A 23,071-nucleotide genomic window follows, 5' to 3' on the forward strand; every position below is an offset into this window, starting at 1 on the left:
GTAGGAACAGATGATATTAATAGCCAAGGGTTAAGACATTTAATTTCTTCCCTATTAAGGAAATGCTTCTGCATTTAAAGTAATAATAATGTGATTGCAGAATATCAGAGACATAAGGTGCCTTTGAAATTGTCTAGTTCAATATAATACTTTACAAATGAGGACAGAGAGGTCCCAGAGGGGAAGTGGCCTGTAAACCAAAGTCACACGGAAGGCTGGTGGCACAACAGAAGCTGCAGCTCAGGAATGCCATGCTGACCCACCATTTACTTTGCCTTTTGGCAGCTCTTTCTTAATCAGACACCTATTTCTTTTGTTATGCTCTGGCAAGTCTTTCCTCTCTCTCTTTGCAGATATTTATTTTTTTCTACTCCTAATGTTCCCAATGCTTAAATTTTTATGGATTTGTATGCCAATTTCCAGTTATATAAGGAACTGATCACGAATGAAGCTCTTTATACTACCAGCAATTATTCTATTTTGGATATAAGACTCTGTAAAATCTCATTAAAGAAATGAATTTCCTATGATGAAATGAGTCTTTGAGGAGATTTTAAAATATGTCCATAATTCTCTGACATTCCAGTTGTGTTAGTCCTCTTTGTGCTGTTACAACAGAATGCCTGAGACTAAGTAATTTATTTTTAAAAAATAGAAATGTATGTCTCATAGTTCTGGAGGCTGGGATGTCCAAGATCAAGGCACCAGCAGGTTCAGTTATTCGATGAGGGCTGTATCCTACTTCCAAGATGGTGCCTTGATTGTTGCATCCTCCAGAGAAAAGAAATGCTGAGTTCTCACATGGCAGAAGAGCAGAAGAGAGGAAACCCACCTCCACAGGCCCTTTTCATAATGGAATTAGTCGACCCTTGAGGGCAGAGCCCTCATTGCCTAAATACCTTGCATCAGGCACCACCTGCCAACGCTGTTGCACTGAGGATTAGGTGTCCAACACATCAATTTTGGAGTGGCAAAAACATTCTCACTAGAGCAATAGCTATCAGAAAGTGGAGTTTAGTTTTTCTCTCTTGAATATGGCATTCAACAACTCAGTTCTTCTAAATAATAGGATGCAATGGAAGCAGCACTGCTGAATTATACGATGTTGGGTCATAGAAGGTTATATGGCTTCTTTGTGGCTCTCTCTGAGGACACATACTGTGGCAGACTGGAGCTTCCATATAAAAAATAAGCTACCCTGAAGACACCGTGCTGGAAAGACCACATGGAGAGATTCTTTAGGTACCCCAGCTGTTGCAGCCTCCAGATATTTGAATCTTCCCAGGACATGAGAGAAAAAGATTCAGAATGACTCACACCTGCAGCAAGAGCTGTCTAAGCATGGTCAACACCCAGAACTGTGAAAGATAACAATCATAAACAGCTACTGTTCTTTTACGCTATTAAGTTTGCAGTGGTTTGTTACTCAGCAATAGATAGTTAGAACAGCCCCTTTGAGAGGCAATGAAGTATTGGGCTCTGAAAACCTCAGAGTATAGACATAAACAAGATTGTTAAGGAACAGAGGATTCTCTAGTTAACCAGTATGCTGTTGCTATTTCTTCAGCTTCACTGCATGTATAAGAGCTCATTACAGTAATTCACTTTTCAACAGGAAAGTCTGAACTGATGATAAAACCCAGGTGTTCACAAAGCATAGGTCCTCATTTCCCCTGAGCAACCTTCATTGATAGTGAAACCATTTCTCCATTGCTTCATGAAGCTTCTAGTGGGAAAGGTCAATGAAATAGAGCATACTTGCCTATAAAGATCTTTTTCCTGATATGATTCCATGCAATCTGAAAAGCCAATGATCTAATTTTTGACATAAAGATACATCAATCATTTGAAGATGAAAACTGGTTCAGGAAGAGGAAGTAATTTGTCTGAGATCTCTCAATATATTCCCTGCACAGGTTTTGAATGCTCAGCCCTTTCTTGTTTTTTTCCCATTAGGCTTCAAAGCTGTAGGTTTCTGCCTTCCTAAGAAGCTGAAAAACCAGTCAAAAGTTTTAAATCCCCTTTTTAAACAGTCATTAAATTGTAAAAATAGCAATAAGAGTGGCACGTCTGCTGTATATATGATTTTTAGCATTTTTGTTCATTTATTTACCAGATGACTGTGTACTTTATAGGCATTACTAAAACAAAGCACTTAAGAATTGGATTCCTCACCCAGAAAGTGCCTAGATCTGTGTTAGGATACAAAGAGTGCCCAATTCTGAGTTTGAATTTGGCAATTATGGAAAAAAAGTTTCTTTATATTAATGTTTGAATAAGAAAAAAAAAAAAAGAATCTGACCAGTACCTTTAAATATACAAAGAAGCAGAAGTCTCTGATTTGAAGCTACGGGGTCAATATATTTAAATGTACTAACTTTTCCATAGTCATGTGAAGATAAAAAGGGCCAGTCCTCAGAGACATTGGGAGGTCAATCTTTGTCAGTCCCAGTGTGCTTTTTATGCACCTTTTTGATCTTCTGGCTCTCTTCTCTCACACTTGGAGCTTCTAAACCTTCCTATTCTTCTCCTCTCCTTTCTCACCATTTTGACTTCTGAATATTCATTTATTCATCTTCTTTGTGTAGCAACTTTGATAGGAGTGACGATGATACATCGCTAGCTTCAGGAGGAACTTAAATGAACTAAGCTAGCTACAATAATTAAATTCTCCAGACACAGTGATAAGTTCAGTGTTTGTTGGAAGCAGCCATCCTTTCCCCACAACTGTGAGTGAGGAAGATATAGTACCAGTCTCCTTTAGCATTCGTCTCATAAAGCCAATTGGAGAATGATGCCAACACACTAAAAAAGGCAGAATTAATAAAATCATAGAGGATAAAGATAGATCCCTGATCAAACTACTCCTGAAGGACACTCTAATCTCTGCATCTTTCAGCTACTTGATCAGTTACGGTGTAAGCTGAGTTGTGTTTTCTCTTCTTAGCAACCAAAAATACCCTAAGTGTAGGTGACAGTATCACATCTCTTCCCTTGGAAGGCCCACTGGAGGTTCTGTTTCTAGCAATGTGGCAAAGTACATTGTTTAGACAAACCCTTTGATGGAAAACAACTAAAAGTGCCAGATATTCTATTAAAAATACCTCTCTAAAGTATCAAACAAATGACAAAATTGTAAGAAATTATTACGACAAAATCTAAGTGAAAACTAGAATCTCAGCACTACAGCCACTTTTGTCCTGGGAGTATTTGCAAAACAGGCAAAACTGAGTATTAATTTTGGACATTTCTTTGAGTGTGACTATAGACTTCATGAAGGCAGAATATTCAATTCAAAGCCCCGGTTTCACCTAGGTAGTCCAGTATGAGACCACCATCTCTTTAACTTAAAGCTACCACTTAAGATAAAGGAGAACCAGAAATAACCCCCCATTCTCCTTCTACCTTCAAGTAATGACAAGAAAATTTGTCGTGGCATTGAAAATAATAAGAATATGAGTTTCTGAAAGTTGCAGCCACAGTGGGCCCTCATTTAAATCTGTAGCCCAAATTACTATTACTTAGGTTATCACTCCAACACATAAAAATCACAGATTTCTAGAATCGAGTGACACAAAAGGCAGTGAACTATGTATGAACGTTTGTGAAGAAAGTTTCTGTCATGGGCCATGAAGAACAAGTGGTGGTTCGGGGCTTTTTAGCAAGAAGTGGCTCCCTGCAGAGCTGGTATGGCCAGTCAAGAAATGGATCCAATCTGAGACAGAAAATCTCTCTTAGTTTGTAAAACTTGCTGGCTTTTTCCCACTCTGATGGCTCCCTGATGATGGAAGAGTCCACCAGAAGAGGCTGAGGAAAACATTAGGACCATGGTGTCTCCAGCAGGACACCAAAGAACTGCCTTGTTTTGCAAGATTTTCCTTTGGAATTCGGAGTAGAGAGAAAAATTTGAGTGGCAATGATGTGAAACTTTACCTGAGCCTTGTGGGCTCAGAAACAGTTGGATAGTTTAAAAACCCCTCTACCCTTCTGTGTTCTGAGAAACGGCTAGCCACCAAGGTCTGCTCTGCCCTCACATATTTCTTTTTCTTTTTTTTTTTTTGAGACGGAGTCTCACTGTCACCCAGGCTGGAGTGCAGTGGCGCGATCTCGGCTCACTGCAAGCTCCGCCTCCTGGGTTCACGCCATTCTCCGGCCTCAGCCTCCTGAGTAGCTGGGACTACAGGAGGCTGCCACCATGCCCGGCTAATTTTTTTGTATTTTTAGTAGAGACGGGGTTTCACCGTGTTAGCCAGGATGGTCTCGATCTCCTGACCTCATGATCCGCCTGCCTCGGCCTCCCAAAGTGCTGGGATTACAGGCGTGAGCCACCGTGCCCGGCCCCCCTCACATATTTCAAGATAAGACCAGTCTCCCTTCTCCCTCCTGATTCCCATAGAGTTACAGATGATGCAGATGATTCCGTTGCCCACCTGCCTTTGTAAATCTCCAGGCCACTTTCCTTTTATTTAAAATGTCCATCATGAATGAGCATTTCTCCAACTGCAATAGCCTGAATAAGATAATTTCCTTAATTATCCTGTGCATTTAGTATTTGTAAGGGGTAAATAGAATGGCTCTGCAATGGATGCAAGTGAGTAATATTTAGATTTTTGAAACATATGTCAAGATTCTGTAACAATGGGCTCGTGGCTGGGAATGAAGTGAATCTCACCTAGATGGGAAAGGATATGTTTGCTAGAAGCTGACTGATGTAATCATTAGAACAATTTTTTTTCAGATAAATCTATATTCCTGTAAGTATGGAGGATATCCGGTTTGAAACGATAGAGAGGAAAAAGAATATAAGAGATACGCTAGAAAGTATATGTACTTGGAATTGGGCTAGAATTTGAATACTAGGCTCTGTGGCTAACTGGCTGTGTGACATGAGGTAAGTGTGGTGTAATTGCTCTTCTAAGTGGATAGTTCTTTTATTCTTCAAGCTGAATCTTGGCTGTCAGTCAAGCTACACATCTTCTTTCAGGCTTTTTGTGTTAGCAGGTATTTTGGTTCCCATTCAGGGCCCTCTTCATTTATCCTTCTCTGTACAGCTGTGTGTAAGCTGTCATAATTTGCCATTGAAACCTAGGCTGTGACTATAAATTAATTAAAATTTAATTTATGATTACAGAGAAGTGCAAATATGGATTCATCAGGAATGAGTAACTTTATATGACTCTCGTTTCCTTCTCTGACAGAGACTAGCTGGGTAAATTAGAGATATGTGGTAGAAACACCCTCGTCAAAATCTTTGGTAATGATACTCGTGTGGATGTGAAGGAGATGAAATGGCTGCATGACAATAAATGTAGGTAGTGAATAACCTTAAAGGATATTCACGTAGGCTGGGCATGGTGGCTCACGCTTGTAATCCCAGCACTTTGGAAGGCAGAGGCAGGAAGATTGCTTAAGTCCAGGAATTCAAGACCAGCCTGGGCAACATAGCTAAACCCTGTCTCTACAAATGAAAAACAGAATAAAAAATATATAAAAAATAAATTTTTTAAAAAGCATACCAATATAGAAAAAGCTCTGTTTCTATAGAAAAGTATACATTGTATCTATTTGGCCCATTCTTCTTGGTTACAAGATTCTAGCTTTTTATTGTCTTTAAGCTATTTTATGACTCTGGATAGACAGGCAAATTTTATCCTGTTCAGTAGAGTTTTAATTGACTGCTCTCCCTCTGGTGGAAAAAACAGTTTTGTCTCCACATGCAATTTACTTTCTTTACTCCATACATATTTGTTCCTTTTCTCTTTCTCTTTAGAACTGGTTATAACATCTACCTGGTTCTCTCATTAAACGAGTAAAATACAATCTTTTCACACATGTTTATTCTTGTATCAGTGCGAGTCATGATTCTACATTTTTCTGAAAACTATCTTTTAATGCTAATGAGAATGGAAACCAATGATTCACTGTTAAACAATACTGGGACCAGAAATACTTTCCTGTGTTTGTAGTTAACTAGATGCACCAGAAAATACATGCACCTGGAAGATGAGACCGTGAGCCAATTAAAAGACCTTATTTATCAGGACTGAGATATTACTCCTTAAGGGTCCTTGAAGATTTTCACTAGCTCACCAATGCAAAGCTACTCATATCACGAGTTGCCCAGCTACATCAGTTCCCTTTCATGCTGGACTTGACTTAAAATCACCCAGCTCAGGCCTAAAAATCCTGTAAACATCCTTCCCTATACTCTCCTGTTGGGACACTGATGATTCAATTAAAATGCCCTACCTAGCTGCAGTAAGTTTAAAATCTCTCTTTTGCCTGATCGACAGTTTTCTTGGTAGTCTGTGTGTGTGTGTGTGTGTGTGTGTGGGGGGGGGGGTGGGGGGTTGGCGGGGGTATTGGAAATTAATGACAGGAATTATGACCATCCACTGTTTCTACCAGAAGGCACACACTAGGTGCCCAATTTGAGATTACAGAGTCAAGCTATGTGTGTGTGTGTGTGTGTGTGTGTGTGTGTGTGTGTGTGTGTGTGTGTGTTTAAGCAGAAGTTAAGTGAGGCCTCCACTCCAGGCTAGGAACCCACGTGAAGATTTGTCAACATCTAGCACAATGTTGCACATTCATTAGGTGGCCAAATAGTATTTGAAAGTATTTGCAAATAGTAAGAGACTTCTTTCTTAAAAAGACAAAGATTTGAGGGAACAGCTTAAATAAAAGAAAAAAAATTAGACACAGTTTATATGATTAAAATAAAAGTACATATTAGAATTGCAAATATATTCATTACATTTAAATGTACAGAGGAAATATAGTTCATTTTTTTCTTTCTACCTGGAATGATCTGATTGCCTCTTGGGTGTCCCCTCCCACAGCACACACACAAACACACCCACACACGGTGTGTAAGAGAGAGGTGAGAAGAAGAGGAGAAAAACATTTAGCCTAATCTATTAATCTCAGTTCAGGCTTATAAATTGAGTCCTGTCTTTAGTTTCTTTTGGGTTGGTGTTGCATTCATGGGAGGAGAGGATATTTGGTTTCTGTGGCAGTAGGGGAAGGTCTTCATATCCCCTCTGATCTCTCTCAAAGAGTGTCTACTCTAGTTGGTTGCCAGGAGCCCTGCACCATGTTACCCCTCCAGATACCTCCTGCTGCTGCTGACCACGTGTTCCCATCACCTGGAGCAAGTGAGGACATGCAGTGTTTGTCCTAAAGGCTCCCAGAGATTCCCATGTGTCCCCCCACCCCCGTATTCCCAAGAGATGATGCAACTTGCCCCTAAATTTTCTTCCCTTCAATACAAATCCCAGTGTCTCTGAAGTCCTCCCTCTCCCGCCTGGGGGAGGAAAAATGAAGTACTGTAGCTTTATCTCTTCAATAGCTTTATTTTCTCCCCACAAATACCGGAGGCTCTGCTTCCACTTCCTGTCTACCTGAAACTTCCCAAATATAAAATCAAAACTGGAATTCAAAACTAAGAGCATATAAATCAATTTCTAGGTCTTACATTTATTTCAAATACTGTTCAAATTTGAGCTTCTTGAGGAGGAATCCATGATTTTAAGTGGATGTTTCTTTAAATCTTACCTTTCACACTCTCCCTTCTCATTTTAGTAAAGATAACCATTTATGTCCCCACCAGTAATTGTACCATTGCCTCTGGGTATGAAACTCTCTGGCACACTGTACAACTGAGAGCTGAAAAACACAGACTATCTTTAAGAAGAGGATTTTAGAGTATTATTCAAAGACAACAAGGGAAACTTTTCATGCACATCTGTGTGAAGAGACCACCAAACAGGCTTTGTGTGAGCAACAAGGCTGTTTATTTCACCTGTGTGCAGGTGGGCTGAGTCCGAAAAGAGAGTCAGCGAAGGGAGATAGGGGTGGGGCCGTTTTATAAGATTTGGGTAAGTAAAGGAAAATTACAGTCAAAGCGGGGTTGTTCTCTGGCGGGCAGGAGTGGGGGTCACAAGGTGCTCAGTACGGGAGCTTTTGAGCCAGGATGAGCCAGAAGAAGGAATTTCACAAGATAATGTCATCAGTTAAGGCAGGAACAGGCCATTTTCATTTCTTTTGTGGTGGAATGTCATCAGTTAAGGCAGGAACCGGCCATCTGGATGTGTACGTGCGGGTCACAGCGGATATGATGGCTTAGCTTGGGCTCAGAGGCCTGACATTCCTGTCTTCTTACATTAATAAGAAAAATAAAATGAAATAGTGGTTAAGTGTTGGGATGGTGAAAATTTTGGGGGATGGTATGGAGAGATAATGGGCGATGTTTCTCAGGGCTGCTTTGAGCGGGATTAGGGGCAGCGTGGGAACCTAGAGTGGGAGAGATTAAGCTGAAAGAAGATTTTGTGGTAAGGGGTGATATTGTGGGGTTGTTAGAAGAAACATTTGTCATTTAGAAGTATTGGTGATGGCCTGGATATGGTTTTGTATGAATTGAAAAACTAAACTGATTAAAGGTCTAAGAATTGGGAGGACCCAGGACATCTAATTAGAGAGTGCCTAAGGAGGTTCAGCATAGCCCTGCCAGCAAAGATTATTTGTTTAAAGTTAAGAGTAGCAGTTTGGGGATAGCACCAGGAGAGATCAGCTGTGATGACTTGGAGAAACAGTGTAAACCAGCAGGGTAAACAAGAGCAGGGCATGTATGAGTAGTTAAGAACGGTAAATAGGAGTATGACTAGACAGAAGATAGTAGGGATGATAAGTTTTCTGGGGCACAGTCCAAGTTGGTCTGGTGTCTGGAATGAGACTGGGGTCTAATGAAAAGGAGTGTCCATACAGGAGCTCAAATGGGCTGTACCTTGTAGCATTCCGAGGACAGGCCTGAATTCTGAGAAAAGAAAGACGTAAAAGTATTGTCCAGTCCTTTTTAAGTTGGTGGCTGAGCTTGGTGAGGTGTGTTTTTAAAAGACCATTAGTCCGTTCTACCTTTCCTGAAGACTGAGGACTGTAAGGGATATAAAGGTTTCACTGAATACTAAGAGCCTGAAAAACTGCTTGGCTGATTTGACTAATAAAGGCCGGTCCACTATCAGACTGCGTAGAGGTGGGAAGGCCAAACCGAGGAATTATGGCTGACAGAAGGGAAGAAATGACCGTGGTGGCCTTCTCAGACCCTGTGGGAAAGGCCTCTACGCGTCCAGTGAAAGTGTCTACCTAGACCAAGAGGTATTTTAGTTTTCTGACTCGGGGCATGTGAGTAAAGTCAATTTGCCCGTCCTGGGCAGGGGCAAATCCTTGAGCTTGATGTGTGGGAAAGGGAGGAAGCCTGAACAATCCCTGAGGGGTAGTAGAACAGCAGATAGAACACTGAGAAGTGATTTCCTTGAGGATAGATTTCCATGATGGAAAGGAAATGAGAGGTTCTAAGAGACGGGCTAGTGGCTTGTAACCTACATGGAAGAGGTTATGAAATGATGACAGAATAGAATGGGACTGTGAGGCTGGAAGGAGGTATTTTCCTTGGTCTAAGACCCATTTGCCTTGTGTGGGAAGAGATTGATAGATGGAAGTTTCAGTGGGGGAGTAGGTGGGAGAGGCCAGATTAGAAGGAGAAAAACTGAAAGTGAGGGAGGTAAGCTGGAATGCTAGCTGCTTTTTTATCTATCTTATCAGCATAAGTATTGTCCTGAGCGATGGGATCTGATGCCCTTTGCAGTGAATGACTCTAGCTTCCTTTGGAAGTAAAGCTGCTTTGAGAAGCGTTTTTATTAAAGAGGCATTAATGATAGAGGACCCTTGTGTAGCGAGGAAACCTCTTGCATGGTAGTGCAGGATCTGGAAGGCATATTTAGAGTCAGTATAAATATTGACATTTAGTCCTTTTGCAAGAGTGAGGGCTTGACTTAAGGCAATGAGTTTGGCTTGCTGAGAGGTAGTGGAGGGGGGCAGAGCAGTAGCCTCAATGATAGATGTGGAAGGTACTATAGCATAGCCTGACTTTGCTGGTGAGTGGCAATTAGACCTGGTGGAACTGCCATCAATAAACTAAATGTGATCAGAGTGAGGATCAGGAAATAAGGAAACATGGGGAAATGGGGTGAATGTCAGGTGGATCAGAGAGATACAGTCATGAGGGTCAGGTGTGGTATCCAGAATAACGTGGGAGGCCGGATTGAAGTCCGTGCCAGGAACAATGGTAACTGTGGGAGACTCAACAAAGAGTGAGTACAGCTGAAGGAGCCGGGAAGCAGAAAGTATATGCATCAGGTATGAGGAAGAAAATAGACTTTGGAAGTTATGAGAACTGTAGAGAGCGAGTTGAGCATAGTTTGTAATTTTTAGGGCCTCTAAAAGTATTAAAGCCGTGGCAGCCGCTGCACGCACACATGAGGGCTAGGCTCAAATATTAAGGTCAAGTTGTTTGGACAGAAATGCTACAAGGTGCGGTCCTGGCTCTTGTGTAAGAATTCTGACCACACTAACTATGCCTAGGAAGGAAAGGAGTTGTTGTTTTGTAGAAGGGATTGAGATTTGGGAGATTAGTCAGACACGATCAGCAGGGAGAGCACATGTGTTTTTACAAGAATTATGCCGAGATAGGTAACAGATGAGGAAGAAATTTGGGCTTGACTGAAGTAATTGGGACTGTCTGTGAAGCTTTGAGGCAGTACAGCCCAGGTAATTTGTTGAGCCTGATGGGTGTCAGGGTCAGTCCAAGTGAAAGCAAAGAGAGGCTGGGATGAAGGGTACAAAGGAATAGTAAAGAAAGCATGTTTGAGATCTAGAACAGAATAATGGATTGTGGAGGGAGGTATTGAGGATATGAGAGTATAAACAATTTGGTTGATAAGGCACAGATCCTGAACTAACCTGTAAGGCTTGTCTGGTTCTAGGACAGGTAAAATGGGGGAATTGTAAGGAGAGTTTATAGGCTTTAAAAGGCCATGCTGTAACAGGCGAGTGATAACAGGCTTTAATCCTTTTAAAGCGTGCTGTGGGATGGGATATTGGCATTGAGCGGGGTAAAGGTGATTAGGTTTTAATGGGATGGTAATGGGCATGTGATTGGTTGCCAGGGAAGGAGTAGAGATGTCCTATACTTGTGGGTTAAGGTGGGGGGATACGAGAGGAAGATGCAAAGGAGGTTTTGGGTTGGGGTAAAGGGTGGCAGTGAGATGTGTCTGTACTCCAGGAATAGTCAGGGAAGCAGATAATTTGGTTAAAATATCTTGGCCTAATAAGGGAACTGGGCAGCTGGGGATAACTAAAAAAGAGTGCATAAAAGTATGTCTAAGTTGGCACCAGAGTTGGGGAGTTTTAAGAGATTTACAAGCCTGGCCGTCAATACCTACAACAGTTATGGAGGCAAGGGGAACAGGCCCTTGAAGGTAATGTGGAGGGGGTAGCCTCCATATTGATTAAGAAGGTGATGGACTTACCTTCCACTGTGAGAGTTACCTGAAGCTCGGTGTCCGTGATGGTCTACGGGGCTTCTGAGGCGATCGGGCAGCATCAGTCTTCAGCCGCTAAGCCGAGAAGATCTGGGAAGGAGTCAGTCAGAGGGCCTTGGGCCAGAGTTCCGGGGGCACTGGGAGTGGCTGCCAGGTGAGTTGAACAGTCCGATTTTCAGTGGGGTCCTGCACAGATGGGACATGGCTTAGGAGGAATCTTGGGCTGCAGGCATTCCTTGGCCTGGTGGCCAGATTTCTGGCACTTGTAGCAAGCTCCTGGGGCAGGTGGGCCTGGAGGAATGCCTGGCCAGTGCGGTTGAGGCGTTTGGAAGTTCTTGTGTGCTGGAGATGTGGCTGGGGTTTGTCTCACAGTGGAGGCAAAGAATTGCAACTCAGAAATATGTTGCTACTTGGCTGCCTCTACTCTATTATTGTACACCTTGAAAGTGAAGTTAATTAAGTCCTGTTGTGGGGTTTGAGGGCTGGGATTTAATTTTTGGAGTTTTATTTAATGTTGGGAGCAGATTGGGTAATAAAATGTATATTGAGAATAAGACGGCCTTTTGACCTTTTAGGGTCTAGGGCTGTAAAGCATCTCAGGGTTGCTGCCAAATGAGCCATGAACTGGGCTGGGTTTTTATATTTGATGAAAAGGAGCCTAAACGCTCTCTGATTTGGGATAAAGAAAAAGGAGCATTAACCTTGACTATGCCTTTAGCTCCAGCCACCTTTTTAAGAGGAAATTGCTGGGCAGGTGGGGGAGGGCTAGCCACGGAATGAAACTGTGAGCTGGACTGGGTGTGAGGAGGGGAGGTGATAAAAGGATTATAGGGTGGAGGAGAGGAGGCTGAGGAATAATTAAGACCTAGCTCGGCCTGGCGAGGAGGGGAGAGGTCAGATGGGTCTGCAGAAAAGGAAGATTAGAAAGACTCAGTGATGCTTGGGGTTGGGACTGAGGGGACAGGCAGGAGGGAAAGAAGGAAGATTTGGGATGAGTTGCACTGGGAACAGAGACTGGGGAGGGACTGATGTGTAAAAGATGCCTGGACATCAGGCACCTCAGACCATTTGCCTATTTTATGACAAGAATTATTTAGATCTTGTAGGATGGAAAAAATGAAAGTGCCGTTTTCTGTCTATTTGGAACCACTGTCAAGTTTGTATTGGGTCAAGCGGCATTGTGGAAGAAAATAAGGCATTTCGGTTTTAGGTCAGGTGTGAGTTGAAGAGGTTTTAGGTTTTTAAGAACCCAGGCTAAGGGAGCAGAAGGAGGAATGGAGGGTGGAAAGTTGCCCATAGTGAAGTAGGCAAGCCTAGAGAAAAGGGAGAGTAGAGACACAGGGGGAAGGGGTTCGGGGGTTCTTACCCCCCAGAAAAGCGGGAATGGGGTTGGGGCATGGAAATAAGGGATCAGGGTGCAGAGATAAGGGGGCGGGGAATGGAAATAAGGGATTGGGGCACAGAGATAAGAGGTAGAGGCACGGAAATAAGGGATCGGGGCACAGAGATAAGAGGTAGAGGCACGGAAATAAGGGATCGGGGCACAGAGATAAGGGGTTGGGGTGCAGAAATAAGGGATCGGAGCACAGAGATAAGGGGTCAGGGTATGGAAATAAGGGATCAGGGGGTTCTTGCCCCCAGAAAAGCGGAGAAGGGGTAGAGACACGGAGAGAAGGGGTTGGGGGGTTCTTGCCCCCTAGAAAAGTGGTACTTACCACTAAAGGTGAAGGAGAAGGGGTGGGGGGTTCTTGTCCCCCAGAAAAGCAGAGAAGGGGTAGAGACAGAGAGAAGGGGTTGGGGGTTGTTGCCCCCCAGAAAAGCAGTACTTGCCACTAAGGGTGAAGGAACAAGGCAGGCGTCCCTGTGTGGTCTGACACCTCTGAAACCTGGGTGAATAATCAGAGAGGTGTCCCTGCAATGATTAAACACCAAGGGAAGGCTGCCTTCCCGGTTCCGTGACAGGCGCCAGAGTTTTGGGTCCACTGATAAAATGTGTCTCCTTTGTCTCTACCAGAAAATGAAAGGAATTGAAATTAATAGAAGGGAGAGATTGAAGGGTGGCGCCAAGATTGAAAGGAGATAGTGGTTGAGGGATAGTGAGAGAGGTTGGAGAAGAGAGTAAGAAGAGGCCGCTTACCTGATTTAAAATTGGTGAGATGTTCCTTGGGCTGGTGGGTCTGAGGACCTGAGGTCGTAGGTGGATCTTTTTCACGGAGCAAAGAGCAGGAGGACAGGGGATTGATCTCCCAAGGGAGATCCCCCGATCCGAGTCACGGCACCAAATTTCATGCGCATCCGTGTGAAGAGACCACCAAACAGGCTTTGTGTGAGCAATAAAGCTGTTTATTTCACCTGGGTGCAGGGGGGAGCTGAATCCGAAAAGAGAGTCAGCAAAGGGAGGTAGGGGTGGGGCCATTTTATAAGATTTGGGTAGGTAAAGGAAAATTACAGTCAAAGGGGGTTCTCTGGCGGCAGGAGTGGGGGGTCACAAGGTGCTCAATAGGGGAGCTTTTGAGCCAGGATGAGCCAGGAGAAGGAATTTCACAAGATAATGTCATCAGTTAAGGCAGGAACAAGCCATTTTCATTACTTTTATGGTGGAATGTCATCAGTTAAGGCAGGAACTGGCCACCTGGATGTGTACGTGCAGGTCACAGAGGATATGATGGCTTAGCTTGGGCTCAGAGGCCTGACTAAAACAAAGCTTCTAGAGGAAATCAAAGCCTATGACACCTACAGCTACACAAATTGAAAATATAGCCTGCCTTAGCCAGATAAACACAAAACCTCATTCTAACATCCTATCTACCCCAATTCCTATTTTCTCTCTCCCAGGTCTAGACACTAAACTTCTTGAGGGCAAACGTTGTTTACTTCTTTAACTCTAGCTTGTGACACCACATAGCAGGTACAGAGCACATGCTTAAAATATTTGATGAAAAGGAGGAAAAAGGAGGTTGTTAATTGAATGAACATCTACATAATAAAACAAAAACCCGTTTCTTCCATGATTCAGGCAATTCACTTAAAGTATTACAATCCCACAAAAGCCTCCCATGCTTCCTCCGTTTTAGAAATAAAAAACCTGAAGCTTACAGAACATAAGGCATAAGCCTACAAATTGGTAATGCTCTGATCCCAGCCAAGCCCACCTCTCCCACAGAGCAGGCTGCCTGCTGCATCTAGGGTTTCCCTCACCCTGCCCAAAGGCAGGAAGTGGAGAGACAGAAGCACAGGGGTCCAGTAGAGTCTGAGCTTCCTTTCCTAAGCCAGGCACCAGAATCTTCATGAACTTTTGTGTGCGTGTGTATGTGTGTGTATTTTTTTTTTTTTTAGAGACAGGATCTTGCTATGTTGCCCAGGCTGGTCGTGAACTCCCGGCCTCAAGCAGTCCTCCTGCCTCAGTGTCCCGAAGAGCTGGGATTATAGGCGTGAGCCATTGCACACAGCCTCCTTCATTTCTGTAAGTGCTAGTGAAAAAAGAATGTGTGTGAGTTAAGGAGTAGCAATAGGGACTCGGAAGAGACTCTCATTTAGGACAGTTTTGACAATATAAGTGTTGCCAGTTTGCTTCATAATGTTTGCACGGAGAATGGAATACGGGTTCGGGTATTAAACTACTGTAGCACTGTAGGGAGGATCAGAGACCGCCATCGCAGGCCTGAGCAACATGGTACGAATCACGGATCTTGGAAACTGCGTTGGTGATAATAATTATGCATAATTATGAGTGTGTTCTGCTTTAAAGTTTTTCAAAAAGTGAATTACCAGAATCTTTCAGAGGTTATGTAACTTTGTTAAAGTTCAAAAACTTTTATACTGTTTTTATGGCAATTTTTGATTGATACTTGTTTTCTAATCTTGGGAGAAAAGTGGAAAATAAAGGAAAGTTCTAAAAGGAAAATAAAATCCTCCATAATTTTACCACTCACAGTTAATCTCTGGTAATATTATGATCTCTTTCTTTCTTTCTATGCAAGGGTATGTGTATGTATGTATAGTACAAAATTGCCACATTTTGAATGATATATTTCATATATGTATTTATAGATATGTAAACGCCTTTGCTTCCTCCTATTTTGTCCCTAAAATTGTACCATGAGCATCCTTCACATTTTAAGAAAACATTATTCTTAATGGCAATGTAATATTTCATTGTATCATATATATCACAATTTAGATGACCAATATTCTGTTGCTGAACATTTAAATGTTTCCATTTGTTCAGTGTTATAAATTATAGAAATAATCAGCACTTTCTAAAGCCTCCACCCTTTTTAAATGGGAAAACAATCTAATTTAAAACTTTGTGAAAATGGAAATGTTTTATTTCGCACCGTCCTATAGAGTAGCCACTGCCCTCATGTGACTATTGAGTTCTTGATATGTGGCTGGTGCAACTGAAGAATTAATTTTTTTAATTTTACCTTAGTTTAATAAATTTAAATTTAAATAGCCATATGTGGCCAATGACTACTTTGTTAAACTTGTGAGGTTCAGGTCACTTTAAGGATCTGCTTGTACGCAGGAATACCGCCATCTTGTGGCCTGTTAGAATATGGCCTCGAAAATTGAAACCAAAGTGTATTTACAACTGCAAGCACCCTGGAAGTGGTAAATCCATGATATTCGTGGATCATAAAAGCTCAATTCGTAGCTTACATAAAGTATCTGCAAGTTTAAGGATTGCAGTTGCTAAAACACACCCATGGAACAGGGCAAATGAATTTGCAGAGGAGAAACAGTGAGTGCCTGGGTTAACGCTGAGAATAAGTGCGTTGTCTTTGCCATTTGGGATAGAGACATCTTTTTTGGTGACCCTTTCATGAACAGCAAAAATCTCTAGGACATTTTGGTACCTGAAATTCATCCCTTCTTTCTTTGTTCTGCTATTTGAAAGCGCTCTTTGGTTTAAAATGCTACGGAAACTCGTATCCTCCTAAGAGTTTTCCTATTCATCTTCACATATGTCTATTGATATTGCCCGCTCTGCAGATCCACTCTGCATTTTTGTTAAGAGTTCTTGTTGTAAATTGTAGTATATTTGGCACTTTCTTCGACTGATTCAACTCTTAATCAGCGCTTCCCCCAAATCTAACCCACAATTCTCAAAACTGGCTACATATATATGTGTGTGTGTGTGTGTGTGTGTGTGTGTGTATATGTGTGTATAGATATATGTATGTGTATATATATATGTATGTGTATATATATGTGTATATATGTAAATGTATACTGAATAGATGAGTTCTGAGTGATTCAAAGGGTGGGAAAATTAAGATCTCTTATCCCAAGTTTGGAACTAATTAAGAGATTGCTAATGGTGGAAGCCAGATGAAGACAAAAACATCTGCTTTATTACTGGCAGAACTGTTTACAAGCATGGCTTTGTGGTGCAGGAATGATAGAAATTCTAATACTGAATCCCAGAAGTAGACTTTCTACCACCTCCACAAGCAGCTCTGGGAAGCCTCAGGCCTCCCCTGGGGCGGGTCCCTGTAAGAATTACAGGACGCAGAGGCAGGCCGCAGGAGTGCATGTTGTGGGCAGGTGGCCCCAGTGAGAAGGGCCAGATGGAGGAGGCAGGGAGGGCAATACAAGATTGTTTACAGTGAGCAGATGGCCATTGTACATTCTCTACATGACAAGGTATTCTACTTCAGTAGAAAACCTTAAAGGTGAAAATCTCTCCTAATATAAATTTAAATTGAAGAAAAATATCCACACTCATAGAAATAAATAAATTATATTCTAGCATGACCTTAGCCAAGTTTTTAACTGTTTCACCAAATAAGTAAAGCTTCACCTGAGAGCTGTAGGAAAGATAAACGGGTATGTATTTATCTTTGTACAACTCTGCACACATTGTTCATCTTTCTCAAACAGAAGGGATCATAGATTAGGTGATAATAATACTGAGAAATAAACAAGCAATAAACATTGAGATTGAACTCATGTTTCTCAAAATGTTGCTTCAGTGTGTTGGGAGACTTTGTTAACTCAGTAGTGACTTCTAGTGCAAAAACATTATCTTATAAAATTGTTAGAAAGCAAGTCAATTACAAAATAAAGGAAAAAAATTCAGTAATTATATTACAACAAAAATAATAAGCTAAAAATAATCTCAATTTTTGTTTTGTTTTGTTTTGTTTTTACACAAGGTCTTGCTGTGTTGCCCAGGCTGGAATGCAGTGGCACAACCACTGCTCACTGCTGCAGCCTCGAGCTCCCGGGCTCAGGCGATCTTCCTGCCTCAGCCAAGTAGCTGGAACTACAGACCTGCATTTCCATGCCTTCCTAAATTGTTTTTGTTTTGTTTTGTAGAGATGGGGTCTTGCTATGTTTCCCAGACTGTCTCAAACTGCTGGCCTCAAGCAATCCTCCCTCCTCGACTTCCCAAAGTCCTGGGATTACAGGCATGAGCCACTGCAGCTGGCAAAAAGATAAATTTCTAACTGTAGGAATTTACCCTAAGGGTATACTTGCAGTTGTACTTAACAGTTTATTATGGTGGTATTTATCACAGAAGTGTTTATAATCATCCTCATAAAATGATAGCCTTAGGAGATCTTTTTAATGTGCTAGCTTGGCAATTTTTTTTTAAAAAACCCGACAAGTCTATATTGTCTCCAGTAGCAAAGACTCACTAGCCCATGAAACAATAAGTCTAAGAATAAATTTATTAGATATATTAATATATCCCTCTAAGACTTGGTATTAGAGATAAAAGTTTGTATCTATATGGCTTATAGGCAACCCAGTCACAGATAATCTTCTCTAGTGAGAAAAGGTGCCAGGAAATTCACTTTTATTTGAGTCATTGAATGTGAGAACCTCTCTACCACCAGCCCAGGAGGGTACCTGAGGACACTTGTGGTCATGGAAGATAACGGCTCTCAGAAGTGTGGAGGGTATAGGCTTCATGGCTATGTAGTACTACTACTCAAAGAAAGGATTTAATCAGGCCTTTTCTGTGTCAAGAGATTAAATGAAAAAGCTGCCCAGCCCCTGGCATGGATCTCTGGGAAGAGATGGAAATGGTGCCCCATTCCAGGAGAGAGTTCTCCGAACTGGCTGTGTATATCACCTGAAAATCCCGAGTTCAGAGAGCCCCGTAATTGGGAGTCAAAGCATGCTGCTTCTCTGATAAGACCCAGCACCAGGACCAGGATTAGAACGCAAATGCCTCGAGACACCAGGCAGGTGATATAAAGGCTTCTATGAGGCTGTGTGTAAAACACAGACAGTAATGTTAGCCATGAAATGTGTGTTGTCAAATAAACCGCTACTGAGGGTCAGATTTGGCACACAGGTGGCCAGTTTATGACCCTTGACTGAGGGAATGAGTTCATCCTTTTTACGGTGTAGGAATCTGGTTCAAACAGGCACTCTACGCGGGGCACACAGGGCTGCTGCTGTGTGGTGCAGGGCCAGTGTCAATATCAGCAGTGGTGCCACGTGGCAGTGAGGAGCAGGAGCGAGCTGACCTCATCCAGCTTTCCACAGATACTGGATCTGCTGTTGATAGCACAGGTGGGGGACCTGAGAAGTTAACCAGGACAATATTACATAGATCAATGCTTGCACATACTTCTACTTGGAGCATTCACATCACTTTCAAGGGTTACTTTGACCTCCCTCCTTCCTCCTCCTGCCTTCTTTTCTTTCTGTCTTCCTTTATTCTCTCTCTCTCTCTCTCTCTGTTCTTGTTATGGTTTGAATATTTATGTCCCTCCTATAATTCATAGGTTGACATCTTAATTCCCAATGTGATGGCATTAGGAGGTGGGCCCTTTGGGAGGTGATTAGATCAGAAGGGTGGAGCTCTCATGAATGGCATTAGTGCGCTTATGAAAGAGGCCCCAGACCAAACACAGTGGCTCTCATCTGTAATCCCAGAACTTTGGAAGGACAAGGTGAAAGAATTGCTGAGTCCAATGTTTGAGGCCAGCCTTGGGAATATAGAGATACCCTGTCTGTAAAAAAAGTTTTGTTTTTTTTTTTTAATTAGCCAGGCGTGGTGCAAGTGGTGGAGCACATTTATAGTCCAAGCTACTCGGGAGTCTGAGGCAAGAGGAATGCTTGAGCCCAGGATTTTTAGGTTACAGTGAGCTATGTTCGTGCCACTGCACTCCAGCCTGGGCAACAGAGTGAGATCCCATCTCTAAAATAAATAAATAAATAATACAAGAGGACCCAGAGAGCTCTCTGACTGTCTACTATATTAAGTCACAACAAGCAGTTGGCAGTCTACATGCAATCCAGAAAAGGGTCCTCACCAAATCCAACAATGCTAGCACCCTGATCTCAAACTTCCAGCCTGCAAAATTGTGAGAAATAAATTGTTATTGTTTATAAGCCACCCAGTCTATGTTACTTTGTTATAACATCCTGGAGGGACTAAGACAGTTCTTTTTCCCTCTTCAGTTTATGAATTATCTTAGGGTACATTGTGAACTCCTCCTTCTCGGAATTGATCTTTAGCAGAGTGGAGACCATGTTTTCCCAGTTAGACCAAGTAGTTACTGAGCATAGTTCAATTTCTCTCATCAGTTTATTTTCAGTAGGCACGTGCTATCAGTCACCCATCAGTAAGACAGCACTCTAAGGATAGAAATCTTTCTGCTAATTGCCCCCATATCCACCAATTGTTTCTCTCCTTTCTATTTCCATTCTCCTATTTTCCCACACCCGGAAAAATATAAATGCAACATTATTGACTGGTGAATGACCTAAGCTGACAGTTGGTGGCACTGCTTCTCAACCAAAATCCCTAATGCATAAGCATAGGAAAATAGATCTATCTCCTTATTCACCACAATAAATGGTCGAAGCTCCAAGACATGAGAATTGTTAGGAGAACAGATTTCTAGACTCAACCCCTTAGAGATTAATAGAGTGCTTCTTGCAATCTGCAGATTTAATTAATATTCCAAATGATTCTAATTTAGGTGGCCCATGAATTACAGGACCATAATTTTGAAGTGAAGACAGAAGAGTGGGACAGACTTTGAAATCAGTAATAGGTTGAGATAAAAGCGTTCTTCCGTTGTATATTTCTGATCTGAAAGTTTTGCCAAAGTCTTCAATGACAATTGCACTTCTATCAATTTCTTTTCAAATTTCTAATAGTTTTAAGATATATAAATATAAATATATGCATATGTATTTGTGTGTGTATATCTGTTGGTGCATAAAGGGTTATGTCTGTTGATTGTCAGAACAGCCTCAAATATTTTAATGATTCTTTTCCCATTAATGAGTAAGATCAAAATGAATCTGTTAATTCTACCAAACCAATGAATCACTGAGATGTTTGTATATGTGTATTAACATTATTTTCAACACTTTATCATTGACATTTCAATCATATTGAAAACTGAAGGAATTTCACCATGAACATTCAAATATCTATCACCCAGGTTCCACAACTAAGTTTACTCTCTTTGATTCATCAACTACCTATATACCTATGCATCACTCTCTTATCCATCAACCCATCTTAGTTTTGATAAATTTCAATGTAAGTTGGAGACATATATACAAATATTTTACTATGCATCTTATTAACTAAATTTCAATATTCATTTATTATTTTATGTAAAACTTATATGCAATGACATGCATGCATGCATGGTCTGGATATCATTCAGTGAGTTCACACAAACATATACACCTGTGCAAGTCAAATCCTTGTCAAGATACAGAATATTACTGTCAACTCAACGAGTCTCCTCATGTGCTTTTTCAATAGCTCTCCACCACCATCTCCCAGAGCTAATCTTTATTATAATTATTTTTTCACTATAGATTAAGTTTTCCTGTTCTCAGGCTTTATACATATGGACTCATATATTAAGCTTTATATATATAGACTCATATATTTTTAATCACATAAGGTTTTCAAGACACATCCATGTGGATGTGTATTTAAGTAGTTTTTTTTCTTTCTTATTGTTGGATAATATGACAATCTACAAATATACTCCAGTTTGTTTATGTGTTACATGTGGTGAATAACCAAGCTGTTTCTGGTTTTTGACTACTATGAATAAAACTGCTATAAGCATTCAGCCACAGGTCTTTTTGTGGATATATATTTTTATTTCTCTTGAGTAAATATCTAGTAGTGGAACTGCTAGGTCACAAAGTAGATGTGTTTTTAGTTTTATTTAAAAATGTCAGAAATTTTCATAAAACAGTGGCATCATTTTAACTATTTTGCAACTCCACTGACAATATTTTCTAGTTTCAGTTGCTCCGTGTCCTTGCTAACCTTTAGTATTGTCAGTCATTTTAATTTTAGCCTAAGCTATGTATACAGTAGTATCTGGGATTTTAAGTAACCTAATTGTCAGCTTGTCTTTGAATTAATCTTGTCGCTTGTTTTTATATTCAGAGCCATTAGTATATAACATCTAAAAATATGCTTGAGTGTTTACTCTTATCTGTAGAATTACTAGAAGATGTGTGAAAGGTGAGAGAAAAAGAAAAATGGCCTCTGTCTTTTAGGAGTTTATGTTCTTAACATTTACAATAGGAGACAATTAAATATAAGGCTCGTGTGACTAAACCTGACTCAAGGTACTGAAAGATTTGAATGAAGTTGATCATTACCAAAAGTCAACTGCTAGGGACATCTTTAAGCTGGAGTTTGACAAATGAGTAATATTTGAGTTATAGAATAAAGTGAGGAATGAGATTGGTTTCCACTGGGAAAATAGCCAGAATGAGGTACTAAGTGCAGAACAAGCAGAAAGTATGAACAAAGCAATGAAAGTGCTCCTACAAACCTATATGCAGACTTTTGCAACGTTTGTTAAGGCTTTTATTGAATAAGCCTTCTATATGGAATGTAACAACACCATTAGATCCCATGCCGACATTTGTTTTGTGGCTGTTTTGTTTTGTTTTGCTACCTCTTTAAAATTAATGTCTCATTTTAAATCTTATACCACAAAATTTAAACCAACATCTCTGTCTACTAGTAGAGGACTTGGCCTGTGTGAGAAATCAACTGAATGCCAAAGTCTTACTCATGTTTTCTGTTATTTTGGACTTTGAAGCACCCTGGATAGCTCTCTACACATGTGGAGGCAGCATTCTAAGAAGAGTCTAATTTCATCTTTATTCTTTCAAAAACGAGCCTGAAACAAAACTTTATCTCCATCAACTTGCAAGCTATTTTTCCTTGAAAGATTATATGATATACTCATGAAAAATAAACTTCACTGTCTGTCAGACACAACTGAATTTATATGATCTGCCTCTTGAGACAGTTAATTAATTAGACTCTCTAAACCTTGACTTTCTCATCTATAAAACTGGAATAGCAATAGAGCCCACCCCATAGAGATTTTGAGAGTATCGCACAAGGTCATGTATGTAAAGTGCTTAGCACAGTCCCTGGCTCATAATTAGTGCTCAGTTAATGTCAGTTATTTTTTGTTACCCTCTGTGGCCACGTTTGCCAGTTTCACTGATCCTTCACTCTGTTGTTTCTAGATCACAGGTATGAAAAGTATCAGATATTCGAGCAGATACAGTGAGCATAGCAGACGTTGTGTTCAGGTGCCAGAATTTGCTGATTTTTAAATTATCATTAAATGTGGCTCAATCAATATATTTCTTATTATTTCCCTTTTTAAAAACAATAGTCCATTTATTCTTTGGAATCTTTTACCATGAAGTAAATG

The sequence above is a fragment of the Hylobates moloch genome, unplaced genomic scaffold (assembly GCF_009828535.3).
Source record: "Hylobates moloch isolate HMO894 unplaced genomic scaffold, HMol_V3 SCAFFOLD_15, whole genome shotgun sequence".
Taxonomy (NCBI): domain Eukaryota; kingdom Metazoa; phylum Chordata; class Mammalia; order Primates; family Hylobatidae; genus Hylobates; species Hylobates moloch.